The sequence below is a fragment of the Jaculus jaculus genome, chromosome 5, assembly GCF_020740685.1.
Source record: "Jaculus jaculus isolate mJacJac1 chromosome 5, mJacJac1.mat.Y.cur, whole genome shotgun sequence".
Taxonomy (NCBI): Eukaryota; Metazoa; Chordata; class Mammalia; order Rodentia; family Dipodidae; genus Jaculus; species Jaculus jaculus.
Window position 1 is genome coordinate 7,099,076 of NC_059106.1, and position 17,504 is coordinate 7,116,579.

The following is a 17,504-nucleotide window of genomic DNA, read 5'->3' on the forward strand; positions in this document are numbered from 1 at the left end:
GTGTCATATTCTTTTAAGTATATAAAAGGCACAAGTGGCCTGATCCTTCTGGAAGTACATGCCTTGGTGTGTGTGTGGGGGGGGTGCACATGTTTTCGTGTGCATGAGTGTGAGTGCACACGTGCCACAGCATGGGTATGGAAGTGAGAGGACAATTGCAGGCGTAGTCTTCCCTCCCGCTCACCTTGCTGAGGCAGGCTCTCTTGTTCACTGCTGGGTAACCGGCATAAGTTTCTAAGGCTCTCCTGTGTCCGCCTTCCATTCCTCCGGAGGCACCTTGGGATTTCAGGTACACGCTTCCTCATCTGGATATACGTGGGGTCTGGGATCCAAACGTTGGTCCTCATGCTTGCATGACAAACACTTGACCAACTAAGCCATCTCCCTGACCCCCACCTGATGTTTTTGTTTTATTTTGTCTTTGAAGACTCTCTCCCATGAAGTCAGCCCTACTTTCCCCCATGGGATCTCCACACAGAATGAACATCTTATGGTAGAATTTACTACTTCACCTAAAAATCCTTCCTACCTGTCAACTCCTTCAGGACAGGAGGGCAACCTTATTTACCTTTCTGGTCTAGTTCTTTGCAGAGTGCCCTTCCCTTAATGCCACAATGATAAATTGTACAAGGGTAAAAATAAATCAACAAATATATGAACGTCCACCTTGGGGCTCTGGGAGCTTGCCGAGTTACCAGTAGCACAGTAGCCAGGAGGAGCGTGGCCGAGTCAATGCACGCGACACATGCTTAGGCTCCAGGAGGTGTTCACTTCCCAGCCTTTGTGCTGACTCATCTCCTTGGACTGAAGCGACATTAGTCACCTCTGAGCCGAGCTCTTAAATGTGTCTTCCACATTGCTCAGTTCTCTTTTCTTTTCTTTCTTTTTTATTTATTTATTTATTTATTTATTTATTTATTTATTTATCTTTTTTTTTTTTAATTTATTTGAGAGTGACAGAGAGAGAAAGAGGCAGATAGAGGGAGAGAGAGAATGGGCGCGCCAGGGCTTCCAGCCACTGCAAACGAACTCCAGACGCGTGCACCCCCTTGTGCATCTGGCTAACGTGGGACCTGGGGAACCGAGCCACGAACCAGGGTCCTTAGGCTTCACAGGCAAGCGCTTAACCGCTAAGCCATCTCTCCAGCCCTCTCTTTTCTTCTCCTGCAGCAACCTCGGAGGCTGTGTTTCAGAGGGAACAGTTTCAACTGTTTTGTTTTGTTCTCTCTTTTTGCATGTGTATGTAAATGAGGTGTGCATACAGGTATCCATAGGTTGTGTGTGTGTGTGTGTCTGCCTGTGTATGCAGAAGTATGTACGTATATGTGAATGTGCATATGGAGGCCAAAGGATGATGCTGAAGAGCTATCTCCCCTCATCACTGTTCCCTTATTTATTGAGACAGGGTTTCTGCTGAGCTCAGAGGTAAGGGTTGCAGCCAGTCCAGCTACCAGCTTGTCCTAGGGGTTCACCTGTCTTCATCTCCTGAATATTAGATTGCAGGCATGCACCACCACACCTGACATGGATGTGGGTGCTGGGGATCCAAACTCATATTTACATGGCAAGCACTTTACTGAGTCATCTCTCTAGCCCCAGAATACTGTTTTGAATGAAAAATACACCTGCCCATTGATAATCCATTGAAACTTGGGGATGGTATTATTTCAGTTGCCATAGAAATAACATTTAAAAATTAATAAAACTTAAGGAAATGATGGCAGATGAAAAAAACCAGATATCTTACTGTTGGAGTGGGAAATTGCCAATAAATAAATAAGGTATGCAACCTTCAGCGAACTATATGGTAACATACTAAGGTCAAAATCCTTCAGTAAGAACTTAGGAACTCAGGCTCAGTTTAGATTGGATGCCTCATATTTCTTACATACTTTTTATCAGAAATTAAAATAGCTGCTCCAGGGATGGGGTGATGGCTCAGTGGTTGAAGGTTCTTCCTTGCAAAGCCTGATGGCTTGGGTTCAATTCCCCACACAACACTTTGTGCATCTGGAGTTTGTTTGCAGTGGCAAGAGGCACTGGCCTGCCCATATTCATTAATTCATTCTCTCACTCTCTCTCTTCTCTCTGTCTCTCCTTATATATAAGTAAAAGAGTTACTCCAAGTATTTTAACTAGTGTTAGCACTTTTACCATCCCTTCAGTTTAACCTATCTGTTTTTTATATTCTTAATGTGTGTTTCTTGTGTACAACGTTTAGTTGGGTTACATTTTTTAAATTTAATTTTTTTTCTTTTCACAATTTTTATTAACATTTTCCATGATTATAAAAAATATCCCATGATAATACCCTCCTTCCTGCCCCCCACACTTTCCCCTTTGAAATTCCATTCTCCATCATATTACCTCATTGGGCATCTTATACTATTTGATTTCATGACCTTTCAAACCTGAGTATTGGTTCTTTGACAGAAAGCATAGCAGTTGCTCCCAAGTTTTAAGTCTCAACCTCACATGTAGTTAAGTATGATGGACCATTCTCTTCTCAGCTCATTTAAAAAAAATTGTTTTGTTATTTTTATTTATTTATTTGAGAGTGATATACAGAGAAAGAAAGAGACAGATAGACAGAGAGAGAGAGAGAATGGGTGCGCCAGGGCTTCCAGCCACTGCAAACAAACTCCAGATGCGTGCCCCCCCTTTGTGCATCTGGCTAACATGGGTGTTCTGTCTGGACTCAGTGCAAGTATGCATGCCCGGAAGTGTGGGGTTTCTGTGTGTTTCCTATGAATTTGGGCAGCAGTGTGCTTCACTTGAAGTCGGAACACCTCGGGCATGAGATCTCACGTCCCTTGAGCTACTGTGTTCTTCCATTGTCTCATGTGCGGAAACAAACCCAGGTCTTGTTTTGAATCTATACCTTGCACTCCCTAAACAGCTGGGTACACCTGTGGAGGTTACGGACTGCACAAACCTGGGGCATCTTCTGTACCTGTGACATGGAAACTCTGCCCCATCCCACCTTCTTTTCAAACTCCGTCACAGTTGAAATCACCTCATTCCTGCTACACAGAATCCCCCGCAAAGAGAAAAGGAGAGGCTGGTATTTATTGTGAATCTAGTGTTCTCAAGAAAATGTCCTGACAGCCTCCACTGCCTAATGCAAAGCCCTTCCCCAGACCCTATTGTTCTCAGGTTCCTTTCCATGCATGGGCAGCAGTTCGTGGGATCAGCTTAAGCTCTTTTACACGTCCTGATGGAAATCTACTGGAGCAAAGTATCAGCTTCTCCTCTTATTCTATTTCAGATTTGGATTAGCTTTGGGGTGCCAGCTTGTCTTGTTGCTAAGACCAGGTGAGGGTCACTGATCGTGCACTGATGCCATCTCTCCCCTCCCCAGGACTTCAGCCTAGTCGTGGAGTGGAGGTGGCTGGGTCCTCTCTAACCTGTGGCCAAGGGCTGCTGCAAACACATACACACACACACACACACACACACACACACACACACACACAGAGCACCAGGGCAGAGCTGGGTTTCAATAGGAAAAAGCATCCCCCTTTATCTTCCCCAAAGGTCCATGAAGGTTTCTCTGCTTAGTATCTTTGTGCTTTTTCAAGTTTAGGGCCATGGCTTTGAACCCAAGGCCACTGACAGTTCATCGCTATCTTTCTCCCCTCTGAGGGTCTGGCATCGTGCCTGCTTGTAGCAGGGACCTAATTGAGCAGGGTTGGCCGTGTCACTGGGGAGAGTACAGACCTGTGGGTAACCGTGTGTCTCAGTGTTGAGAGGAGCTAGGCCTGTGTGAATGAATGGTCGTGAATGAAAGGTTTTCATCAGGAAGAAACAGTCACCAGCATATTAATTCATTTTGGGACAAGTCACTTAGGCATCCAAAAAAGTTTCCACTTCTAATGCCAGTGGATCTGATTCCTTAGTCATAAAGTAGCTGAAAGTGGCTTCCGAGGCCCCAGTCAGACTGACCCAGGCACGGTGGGCACTGACAGCTCATCTGGGGACTGAGGAGATAGCTCAGCTGGTCAAGTGTTTGCCTCACAACATCAGTACCTGATCCCCAGGACCCAGGTAAAAATGCTGGGACTGGTAGTGCATGCTTGTAATATCAGCACTGGGGAAGCTGAGCTAGGAAGATCCCCGGGCCTTACTGGCTATTAGCATTAGACCAGTGAGAAACAATGTCCTTAACAAAACAGTTTTATTTATTTGAGAGAGAGAGAAGATGAATGAGTGACTATGAGTGCACAATGGCCTCCTGCCACTGCAAACGAACTCCAGATGCCTGTCCCACTTTATGCATCTGAGTCCTTATGGGCACTGGGTAATTGAACCCAGGCCATCAGGCTTTGCAAGCGAATGCCTTTAGCCACTGAGCCACCTCTTAGGCTGCTTATGTTTACTTTGCCCTAGAAGCTAACTATCTCCTCCCCAGCTCACTGCTAAGTGGAATATCTTGTTCTCTCACTTAGCTGTTGCCTGTCTCCCCCACAACCTACGAGCTGCATGGGAACAGGACACTCTGATTGACCATGTGTCGAACCTACGCTGGAGCCCGGCGTGGTGACGCACGCCTTTAATCCCAGCACTCGGGAGGCCGAGGTCAGAGGATGGCTGTGAGTTTGAGGCCAGCCTGACATCATGAGGTGCTTACTAAACTCCACCACCTGGGATATCAGGGAGCTTTTGAAAGAAAAGTCAGAAACTACATTTCTTTCAATTATGTTCCCATTGTTGCTAAATATAAGTAAACACATTTCTTAGGTAGAATGACCTTTCTTCATTCTCATTACCTAGAAGCATCCAGGTCACTGTTTTTATATCTTAATGCCTTCCTCTACTTCAGGAAATGAGTTTCTTCTTATTTTAATTTTTGACGATTGTAATTACTCATTGTTCTGTCTCTAGCACACCTCTAGTTCCTTTTCCCAGATGTTTGCTTCCTATCCACGTCTCGTTCTTGGTCACTTGACCTTCTGCTCCATAGGGAGAAGCGCTATGCTTGCATCCTGTTGAGGATACAAATGATAGCGTGTAAACCCACCTCACTTCATGCAGCTCTTTCCCCAGTGGACTTTTCGTAAAGCTTCATGTTAACTCCACGTACATGTGTCATGGGACTTTTCAGAGCTTTCCAAAGCTCCTTCCTCATTGTTTTCTTTCTTTTTTCTGCCCCAAGCCTGATTTAAGCTCCCTCGCCAAAGCTCTTGTTCCAAGTGTGCCTAGTTCCCTCTTTACTCAGCTGGAGATGGACAGAAGGATGTGTGTGGCTACTGGTGTGATTTTCCTTCCTGGAAAGCTTTTGGGTGGATAGGACCTTTCTGTACGTGGACAGCCGCTGTGAAGACCTGGCACATTCAACTTGCAAGGCCCCTCCCCCACATCCAACCCCGTCAAGTCATAGGTGCAGGCAGGCAGGTGAGCAGCTACAGCTCCGGAGAGCAGAGCCCGGATCTACCCTGCAAGTCTTCCCTCCACAGGCAGTGCCTGGGGTTCCCGATGACTTTCCATGGGTTGGGGTGGGAAGGGAAAAAAAAAATCAACTTTCCAGTGTTTCAGGTTACATTTCAGTTTATTATTTTCTTTTATCAGAATAGATTGACCATTAAAATTACACATACTGGGCTGGAGGGATGGCTTAGTGGTTAAGGTGTTTGCCTGCAAAGCCAAAGGACCTAGGTTCGATTCCCCAGGACCCACATTAGGCAGATGCACAAAGTGGCATGTGTGTCTGGAGTTTGCCGTGGCTGGAGGCCCTGGCACACCCATTCTCTCTCTCTCTCTCTCTCTTTCTCTATCAAATAAATAAATAATTAATTATATATACTGAGGTGCATGATTTGGTGCTTTGATAAACACCCACATTGTGTAAGGGATACAGATTTAGGAGCAAGATAGCCTTTCCCTAAGAGACTGCCAGCTTAGGGACTGGCCCACGGAAAGATAGATGACCCCCCCAGAACCTGCATCGCATCTGATCCCATCTCACCCAAAATGGCTGCAAGCCACTGCCTAATCCCTGCTCAGCAGCGCCCAGGGCGACCTGGTTCTTCTCCAGGGCGGAGCCAGCGTTCCTCCTGGGCCACCACCGGCCAGGTTCCCCGCTACCTGAGCCTGGTGATGTGCTCGTTCTGATCGACGGAAACGGGCTTGAGACGCGTGCTGAGCCCCTTCTTCCGGTCCTCCCTCTTCTTCTTCCTTCCGAGGCTCCCTCCGTGGAGAGAGACGTTTCCTGGTCTCCTCGGCCCCTTCACGTGCTGGGCAGGGGAGAGATTGCTGCTTGGGCCCTTTCCTGCTCAAGATACAGAGTTTGCTTTCTTTGGATGAGTGCCTGTGAGTGGCGATTGCTGGGTCCTGCGGTTGTCTTATTTTAACTTCTGAGGAAGCTGCGCACTGTTTTCCAACATGGCTACCAATTGCCATCCCCACCCCAAGTTTTCAGGGGTTCGCACAAGGCTGAGAAGGGCCCCAGTACCTGCTGTCTCTGGGATGAGCTCTCCAGGGGGACCTGTGGCCTTCTGCTTGCAGGTGCACCTCTTACCTTTGCACCATGTCCTGCTCATCTCCACCTGCATGTGCACATGCAGGACCCACTACCTTGCCCGTCTTCTCCTCTGGAGCTCAACAGCACATCCCTCAGGCTCACCTTGCTGTGTTCTTGTCCCTTGGGGACACCGTCCTCCCATCTGCCCTGCAGGTGACTCATTTGCCTTGAACTTGCCTGCAAACCCCACTCGCTGAACACACGTGTCCATCTTCAGAGCCTCTCTGCCCCCTGAGGCAAAGGGAGGCTCTTTCTCTGTGTCTCCTACCACTAGACTAGGTGGGACCATGCGATTGGTTTTGGACAAAGTGAGGTGAGCTAGAGTTACAGGCTTCTCTACTGAGCTAAGCTATTTGAAATCCTTTGGCTGGAGAGATGGATCAGTGAGTAAAGTATTTACTATATGCACATGATGATCTAAATTTGATCCCCACACCCACATAAAAATGCTAGGAATGGTGGCGCATGCTTGCAACTCCAGTCCTGGGGTGGAGACAGGTAGATCCCTATGGCTTATTAGCCAGCCAGACTATTGATGAGCTCCAGGTCAGTGAGAGACGCTGGCTCAAAGAAGGATGGCACTGCTGAAGAACGACCCCTCCTGAGGTTGTCTGACGGCTTCCACACACATGCACACACGGTGTGCCTGCACACACACAAGCATGCATACACACAAAGGAAAACAAGTAAAAATCCCGTTTTCTTCTTTGTTAAGATTCTTTCAAATTTCCAAAAGATTGCAATTACACTGCAGAGTTCCCTTGAACCCCGTTCACGAGACCTCCTTGCTATTATTCACACATTATTATTAGCCAAAATGCATATTTTACTTTGGCTAGTTGAGTTTTTTCTTAATATCCCCCTTCTCCTGCTCCAGGACATAATCCAGTAGAAAATATTATATTTAGAGAGTGTTGCTTTTAGGCTTCTCTTGGCTGTGATAATTTCTCTGACTTCCCTCGTCTTTACTTAAACTACTTTAGTAGGGTGTGATTGGCACACAAAGAAATACCATATGCATGCATAATTAATGTATGTAGCTAGATGAGCTTGGAGATAACTGTATACCCAGGAGCCTATCACCATAATCTATGTCATAGATGCGTCCACTCGCCTCCAAACACTACCCTTTTTATTATTATCACTTTGAATAACATCTTCCAGGGTCAGGAGGAAGAGAAAGGCAGGCAATAGTAACAACTGTAGGATTTCAGTCCCACCCACAACAGCGAGCCCCACAGGTACGCTACACAGCCCAAAGCCTGCAGCTAGACTTCTGCATCATGCGCTTGAAAATCTTCTAATAAGGTGGATACTATGTTAAGAATTCTTGGGGGACGGGCGTGGAGAGACAGCTCAGTGATAAGAGTTCTTGCTATGTAAGCATGAGGACCAGAGTTGTATCCCCAGCACATTAACATAAAACTGGGCATAGCCGTGCATGAGTGCAATCCCAGTATTGTGGGCACACTGACAGGAGGATCACTGGAGCCCCCTTGTCAGCCAGTCTCAACTCCAGAGGTCCAGGTTCAGTGAGAGACTCTTCTCGGTGGATAGAGAAGACACCTGGCGTCTTCCTGTGGCCTCTGACACATGTGTGCATGCATACACACACCACACACTCACACATGCACGTGTGCACACACACACATATTCTTGTCACTACAACTATATATATTTTTAAAAAATTGAGAGAAAGAGAGGGAGAGAGAGAATGGGCATGCCAGGACCTTCAGCCACTGCACATAACTTCCATAAACGTGCGCCCCCTTGTGCCGATGTGCAGCAGTGCGTGCTCGGGTCACTGTGTGTCTGGCTATGTGGGACCTAGAGATTCAAACATGAGTTCCTAGGTTTTACAGGCAAGCATCTTAATCTCTAAATCATCTCTCTTGCCCTAAAACTATGTTTCTCTTATTCTTCTAAAGCCTTCCCTGCAGGAGGATACAAGGCCCATGTTTTCTGTGTTCTATCTTCCCCTGCTTCATGGGCAAATGAGAACTCGTCTTTGTACCACAACCACAATGGTGAGGCATACTTGACATCCCAGCCCAGTATAATCAACTCTGAGGAATGCATCCATGTTCCCATCTGTCTCAGTGGTGCCCCAAACATAGACTACCTGAAACCAATTTTGTTAAGCCCCCCAGCAACTCTTTCAAACTTTCTCTTTTAGAGTGAATCACTCTTATTTTAAATGTTCAAGATTCCAAAGTTTAACATCCTTTAGGCCATGGAAAATAGCTTTTTGTTTATAAAGTGTGTTCATGAATAATGCATTATTCTCCTTCATATTCTGCATGTCAGGCCTCTTCATTCCAACAAGCGATAGCAAATGTACAAGATAAGAGATCAAACAGGTTCTTGGGTGGCCGCCCACAGGATCATGGCGGAGGACATAGAAGTGCCCTTCAGGAGAGGCAGGAACTTGGCAGGGCTGGTAGGCAGTGAAGCAACGCAGAACACGACCAGCATGGCATGGATGGCCTTGAACGTGTTGTGCCGCTGCCAGCCAGCTGTGAGAACGGTCTAGAAGCTGTGTTCTCTACATCACACACCCTGGTGGATTCTTCACACCAGTTTGCATGAGGAATTCCCTTGATCTTCTATTTTTTTAAATTTGTTTGAGAAAGAAAGAGGAAGGAAGAGAGAGAGAGAATGGGCACGCTAGGGCCTCCAGCACTGCAAACAAACTCCAGGCACATGCATCACCTTGTGCATCTGACTTACATGGGTACTGAGGAATCAAACCTGGGTCCTTGGGCTTTGCCGGCAAGCGCCTTAACCACTAAGCCATCTCTCCAGCCCTCACTTGCTCGTCTAGAGTTGCCATTCCCACACCACTCAGAGACCCACGTAGTACCTGGCTTGTGCACTTGCCATGGGACAGGCTCAGGGAATATCTGCCCTGGCCTTCAACCATAAGCTACCCATTTGATGGCCTCCAAGTTATAGAAAAAAAAGTAATTGAATTCTGAGGAACAAATAGATTCTGTTGGAATATTCATTTAAAGATTGAGGTTCATGGACTAGACAGATGGCTCAATGGGTAACGCGCTTGGTGTACAAGCATAAAGACCTGAGTCTGGATACTCAGAACCCATGTAAAATGCTGGGTGTGATGCATGACTGAAATCCCAGCACTGGGAGGTGGAGACAGGTGCATCCCCGAGGCATATTGGCTAGCTAGTCTAACCAAGTTGATTAGCTTTAGGTTCATTGAGAGACCCTGTCTCAAAAAAATAGAATAAAAAATAAAATATGGTAAAAAGTGACTGAGAAGGACACTCAGCATGTCTCTAGCCTCCACATACGCGTATGCACACGCGCGCGCGCGCACACACACACACACACACACACACACAGAAGAAAAAGTTGAAGTCCTTAAGGCTTAGAGGATCCATGTCTTGAGCTGGGCCACATGGTTAGTTAGCAACGGAGATCATGTCAGATTCTGGGAGTCCACAGTTTAAGTCCGGTCTTCTGTGATATCCCTCGTATTCTTTCTTTCCTTTTTTATCCTCCGTGATGGAATTTGATCAAGGCTTTGATTGCCTGCTGTCTATGTTTTTGAGGCAGGCTTCTGTCTAGTTCCCAAACCCATGTAACCCCCCAATTCTATGGATAGTAGAGGTTAACTCCACCTGACGTTGCTCACAGTCCTGACCACGCTCCATTTTCCTCTCCCCCCCCCTTCTTCTTCCTTTCTCTCTCTCTCTCTCTTTATCCAACCCCGCAGCTTTATAGGACTTTTAATGCCAGCATGGGATATATTAGACCCTGCCAATGAATGAATGAATGATAAATAAATGAATGAATGAATGAATGAATGAATGAATACCTGTCCCTGGCTTTGTGCCATCCCAGTCTTGTCCCTGTTGTCTATGCCTCCAACTTCTACATCTCTACATTTTCTGGTGATCTGTAATGCAAAAGGGGGGGGGCATCTTACCTGTGCCATGTTTCTGCGCCCTTGATGAATTTCCAGGCATCCTCCAGGCTCACGTTCCATTTCGCTTGCTCTAGGAACCTGCAAGTGCTCCAGCGACCTGCGCTTCTCTCGCCCCAAGCTCTCACTTCCCAACCCTGCCGCTGCCTGTGGCTCGGCTGTCCTTCTGCTTCTCTAGCTGTCTTTGATCCCCATGAAGTCAGGAGCCTTATCAGTGCAGCCTTTCAACACAGGAGTTGCTCCAAATGTTTTTGGTAACTTGGATTGTACTGAAGTAGTGGTGATAAAACCAGAAAGAAAGAGGGAAGGTCACCAACCCAAGGGAGACACTGGCAGTGGCTCCTATCTCTGGCCAGAGGATGACAATGGAGGGAAGGTCCAGTGTGTCTTGCATGAGGAAAATGAAGTGCACGCCATGAAGCCTCCCTCACGGAGACTCAGCAAGGCGTGGGCACACATCTCTCGGGATTCATTAGCTGCCTCGCTTCTTGGAATGAAAAAGTGGTTGCTTTTCGTGTGTGTGTGTGTGTGTGCGTGTGTGTGTGCATGCGCATGTGTGTGTTCATGCATAGGTGCACATATGTGCGTGCAGGTATGTATATGTGTGGAGGTCAGAGGACGACCTCGCACGTGTGCTCAGGAACCCCGTCTGCATTCTAGGAGACAGGATCGCTCCCTGGCCTCACCACTTCTGGGTAGACTAGCTGCCCAGTGAGCTCCAGGGAAGCTGACTGTCTTCAACTGCCCAGCACTGGGCTTCCAGTGTGCACCATGCCTGGCATGTCTGCATGGGTATGGGTGTGGGCACCATGCCTGGCATGTCTGCATGGGTATGGGTGTGGGCACCATGCCTGGCATGTCTGCATGGGTATGGGTGTGGGCACCGTGCCTGGCATGTCTGCATGAGTACGGGTGTGGGCACCATGCCTGGCATGTCTGCAGGGGTACTGGGAACCAAATCCAAGTCATCATGCTTAGCAGGCAAGCACTTCCCATTCCTGAGCTAGCTCCTCACCTCTGAAAACATTCCTTCTTTGGGCTACACTTGCCATGACTCTACTCTCACTGCCCATTCTACAAATAGCCTGCCTCCACGGCTAGCTGACCGCACTTTGCACTCCTCCGTGAACAGAGAGGGCTGAAAGGCATCCATCACTGCTGGAGCCCACAAAGCAGAAACACCATTTCCACATGGGTGCTGGACTTAAGCACACCCCGCCACCATCCTATCCTGGGTGCTGAACTCATTCCTGCCTGTGCAGGGCTGCAGCTGATCTCGGCCTGGACCAGCTTCGACTCAATACCTGTGCGCTCACCTCCTGACCTCTCCTGCCTCGGGGCCCACGGGGCCTGCTGCCTCTGGTCCTGCCTCAGAGGAGGCCTGCTGCTGAGCTCACAGCCTTAGGCTCCTGTTCTTATGAGACTTGCTGTCACTCTGGTGGCCCTTGGTCCTGTGTCAGTGCCTCTTGACTGATGCCCTGTCAAGGACTGAGAACTGTAGTGCTTCCACAGGGAGCCTCTTCTGTCCCACAGGCAAGCTTAGAGAATGATAGGAGCTGCCCCTCAAACACAGAAAATTTGACAGACAAAACTGGTCTACTGAGTCTCAGATTGTTGAACTGCCATTGGAAACATGGCCCAGAAAAGGAGGCCGACACCTGTGTGAGACACTTGAACAGATTGTCTGCCTGATCAAATAAAAGGCTTACTGGGACCCAAAGTCCCTGAACATCAGAGAAAGAAAAAACATCCAGGTACACCTGTCATTCCGAGATCTAGAAAAATCACTACTTGAGTGAGAGGGGAAAAGCAAAGGATGCCAGTCTAGAGATTAATGAGATGTTGGAATTATGTGACAAGAATTTTAAAACAGGCACCATAAAAATACTTGAACAAGAAATGACAAATTATCTGGAAACAAGTAAAAAGGCAGGAAACTTCAGAAGGGAGACCTAGTAAAACAGAAAGTATACAGATGAAAATTAAAACTTCACTAGCTGGGAGAAAGTAGATGGTTGTCATTGAATTTAAAGACAAATTAAAAAATAAATAAAGAAAGAAAGTACCCATCCAAGTAACACAGAGGAAATAGCCAAAAAAAAAAAAAAAAAGAAAAGAAAAGAAAAGAAAAGAAAGAAAGAAAGAAAGAAAGAAAGAAAGAAAGAAAGAAAGAAAGAAAAAGGATGACCACTATCCAGAATCTATGGGATTATAGCAAAAATAATTCTTGTCCTGAAGGAAAGAAGAGAGTGGGCTGCAGAGCATGTGTAGAAAATTTGACTGAAAATGTCCCAAATATGACAAATGACACTAATCTATAAATTCAGAAGAGCTGAGCATACCTGCGGACAGGACAAAGGCACATGGAGAAACCCATGCCAAGACCTGCCACAAACGTGAAAGAGACCAGTCAACAAAAAATCTCACAAATGTATTTTCTGCCTCCAGAAACCAGATGCTGTATCGCTTTTTCCTCTAATCTGAAATATTCTTTCTGGAAGGAAGCTGGTTAAGACTCAGGAAGTACTCAAAACTTACAAGGCTTGGGAAATGGACAAACCTTGAAGGTCTCAGGATGCTCTTGAGATTTCCAAAATCCCCAGAGCCCTTTCCCACGGTTAAGTAACTGTAACAATGAGAGGGCGAAGGAGACTCTCGACCCCTGAGCTGCCGCAGCTTGGGCAGGGGCTCCAGGGACGCTGGTTTGTGGGCTGACACTTGTGCCGGGGTGGGCTTGTGGTCATGCAACTGCCTTTGAGTTATCTACACTCCTGTAGTTCCTCATGCCTGCCCACACGTGACGCCGACAAACACACTGGTTCACTAAAGTAGACTTCTGTAGATTTGATTCTTTGGCCTATCTGTAGTGAGCATGTGTTCACACTTCCCCCCAAGAATTACAAAACACTAGAAACAAAAAAGGCCAGTATAAGTACAGCCAAAGAACAAAGTTGGGAAATAACGATCGCTACCTATTTGCAGAAGATTGTGTAGATGGAAAGTCCTGAGGAATCGGCAGAAGCAGGAACAAGGAAAGGAGAGAGAAGAGAGAATGAATGAAAGAAAATCTCTTAGAATAAGTGACTTTAACAAGCTTGCATTCTCCCCTAGAACAGCACACAACAACCAACTGTGGTGATGAAGTCTGACAACAGGTATGTGAAAATGGAAATTAAATACATCATTCTATTTATAGTCTATCTAAAACTAAATATTTAGACATAGTCTCAAAACACAGTGTAACAGTAAGTTCCATGTTGCTGCGATGAACATCCAAACCAGGCACAGTTTATGGGAGGAAGGGATTTATTTCAAGCCTACAGATGCAGAGAAGTCCCAGTAATGGGGGAAGCTGGCTCCCATTCCTAAATACAAGCAGAGAGAGAAAAACCACCACTAGCCAGCAACACAAACCAGCATCAGGCAGGACCCCCGCAGAGCTTAAACCACTTTTCATACCTTTGGGACAGAATTTAGGTCCTTACCCAAACACACCTTTGGGCTTGAAAGCAACATCCACCCCCAGTGACACCTCCTCAAGCCAGGTGGCTGGAGGCCCAAGTGTTGTAGTCGGCTCCAAACAGACACAGTTTATGGGAGGAAAGGCATTTATTTCAGGCATAGAGATCCGGGGGATGTTCCATCATGGTGCAAGAAGCTGGGCTCCTTTACCAAATCCGTGCAGAGGGAAAACCACCACCAGCACCCCAAGCAAGCATGATCTAGGAACCCCAGGCTCACTCTGCACACCTTCGGCTGGGATTCAGATCCACCCCCAAGAACATCTTAAAGGCTGGACCCCAGGATCTGCCCACAGTGACACCTCTTCCAGCCAGGCAGCTAGAAATCTAAGGTATAGCTTTAATAAAACATTGGAGTCTACTGGGGGACATACATTCAATAACTACACCAAATTACAAGTTGTTTTTTTTTAAAATATTTTTTGTTTATTTATTTATTTGAGAGCGACAGACACAGAGAGAAAGACAGATAGAGGGAGAGAGAGAAAATGGGCGCGCCAGGGCTTCCAGCCTCTGCAAACGAACTCCAGACGCGTGCGCCCCCTTGTGCATCTGGCTAACGTGGGACCTGGGGAACCGAGCCTCGAACCGGGGTCCTTAGGCTTCACAGGCAAGTGCTTAACCACTAAGCCATCTCTCCAGCCCCAAATTACAAGTTTTAATTAAACACCTTAGTCAGGCTACAGAGCTGGCTTAGTGGTTAAGGCACTTTCCTGCTAAGTCAAAGGACCCAGGTTTGATTCTCCAGTATCCACGTAAATCAGATTCACAAGGGGTGCATGCATCTGGAGTTCATTTGCACTGACTAGAGGCCCTGGCATGCCAATTCTCTCTCTGTCTGTCTCCAATCTCTCTCTCTCTCTCTCTCTCTCTCTCTCTCTCTCTCTCTGTTTGCAAATAAATAAAATATTAAAATACCTTAGCCTATGGGGGACATATATTCAAACTACCACACACAGAGATTCTAGACACTGAAAATTATGTAATATTGATGACAAAATATCAATGAAGACCTATGTAAGTATAGAGACATAATAGATTTATACTTTGACAATTTTATGTAGTAAAGGTATCAATTCCTCACACATTGATCTATCCAAAGTAAGTATACTCAATATTATAAACAATATTAATTTCTGGGTTCTTTGCTGTTTTTGAGACAAGGTCTTGCTATGTAGCCCAAATTGTCCTACAATTCATGTTTCTCTTGCCTGAAGTTCTTGAGTATTAGAAATGTTCCACCATTCCCACCATCCAATATTGAAGCTTACTTTGAAGTTACAGTGGTTAGGACTGTGGTACTAGTTAGACCATACATCAAAAGTTATATCCAAAAACAAAAATTAGAACTTGATACATTTAGTCTCATCAAAATTGTAAAGTTCAGCTCAGCTAAGCTCCCGAGACAGCGATGAGGCAGTTGCTGCATAGAGCAAGAGCCTAGCTCGTGACCGAACACTGTGCACCCAACAGACGGCCGCTGTCTGGAATCTGTAAAAATCTCCCAGCACTGGGGAGTTACAAACACAAACAGGTCCACTAGAAAACAGGCCAAAGCCAGGAGACATTACAGAGGAAGCAGTGGCTTAAATATGAGAGCTGTTCTCACGGTTGGCCTGAGAACCTCCTCTAGGGAAATGGTGGTAGACACGAAGAAAAACTCAAAACTCATCAAAGTAGAAAATCAGAGGCTCTTAGAGCTCAACACAAATTCTTCTAGCATGCCCTCGGGGAACGTTGTGGAAGCGGGGATAGAAAGAATGTAAGACCCAGCAAGTAGCCAAGACTTACCAGGCTCAGAAAATGTACAAAACTTGAAAGTTGTAAGAGCCACAGGATGGAGGGAGTATCCTGAGGCATTGTCCCCTCTCCCAGAGACTGACCAGTGTATTTATGACCCCACAGAGAATACCAACCACCCCACTGAGGAGGACCCTCAGAGGAAGAAGGGCAGAGTAGGAGGAACATAAAACTATAACACGATGAGACTATGAGCAATATGCAATTTGTTCATACAGTCAAGTTTACGATTAATAAAACATGGGTCAAAGAACTGAAAAGGTGCCTTTCTTGCTCCCCAGCTATCTTGGCAGCTGCTCTTGGTTGGGGCCCATCCCACACCTAAGGCAGGAAGATGGTGGCCACAGAGAAGATGAAAAGGTCCCTGGAGTCCATCAACTCGAGGCTCCAGCTTGTTATGAAGAGTGGAAAGCACATGCTGGGTAGAAGCTGACGCTGAAGATGATCAGACAGGGCAAAGCGAAATCGGTCATCCTTGTCAACAACTGCCCGGCGTTGAGGAAATCTGAGATAGAACACTATGCCATGTTGGCCCAAACTGGTGTCCATCACTATAGTGGCAATAATATTGAATTGGGCACAGCATGCGGGAAATACTACAGAGTATGCACACTGCCTATCATTGATCCAGGTGATTCTGACATTATTAGAAGCATGCCAGAGCAGACTGGTGAAAAGTAAACTATGTAAAATTTTTCTTTAATAAAACTTGCCAGAACTTGTTTTATAAAAAAAAAAAAAAACTGAAAAGGTGCTAGAAAATAGGATACAATGTTGGCAAATCAATAAATGGAAAGGTAGTCAACACAACTTGTCCTTAAGGAAATGCAAACTAAAACTAGAAGGGAAATCCCTCTGCATGTCTCAGAATAGTCACTACCATTACTGACAATAACAAATACTGGGGAAGATGTAGAGAAACTGAACCACTGACATTACTGGCTGGAGGATAAAACAGTGCAGGCACTCTGGAAGACAACTGGAAGCTTCTATAATACAAAACTTGAAATTAACTCATGTCTCCAGTGATTGCACAGTGGACTTTATCCCAGAGATAGGGAAGCTATAATAACACAAAAACTAAAATCACATTAAAAAATAAATGCAGAGCTGGAGAGATGTCTTAACAGTTAAGGTCCTTGCCTGCAAATCCAAAGGGCACAAGTTCAATTCCCCAGTACCCATGTAAGCCAGATGCACAAGGTGGTGCGTGCATCTGTAGTTTGTTTGTGGTGGCTAGAGGCCCTGGCATGCCCATTCTCTCTCCTTCTCTCTCTCGAATAAATGCATAGAGCAGTTTTGTCAGTAATAACTAAAAACTTGAATCAAACCAGTGTTCATTCAACATATAACCGTGTAAACAAATGATTGTGTGTATATATATGTGTGTGTGTGTGTGTGTATGTGTGTATATATGTGTGTGTGTGTGTGTGTGTGTGTGTGTGTGTGTGTGTATGTATGTGTGTGTGTGTGTGTGTGTGTGTGTGTGTGTGTATATATATATCATGGAATACCTGTGAGAAATTCAGTGGAATATCAAACTGATAGGTGGAGCTGACTAGCTGGGTCTCTGTGAAATTACTCTGGAGGCATATCATTATCACTGGGTTACTTACTGGAATATATATTTCATGAAAATATAAAACTATGGAAATGTCTCTCTTAATAAGGTGGAGAAAAATTGGGGAAGAAACCTAATGCCTAATGTCAACCT

The 17,504-nt window shown here is 46.0% G+C and overlaps 1 pseudogene; it reads left to right on the plus strand.

Annotated features, from left to right (window-relative positions):
• Window positions 1-16,124: 16,124 nt before the first annotated feature.
• On the plus strand, window positions 16,125-16,497 carry LOC123460875 (annotated as a pseudogene).
• Window positions 16,498-17,504: the final 1,007 nt, after the last annotated feature.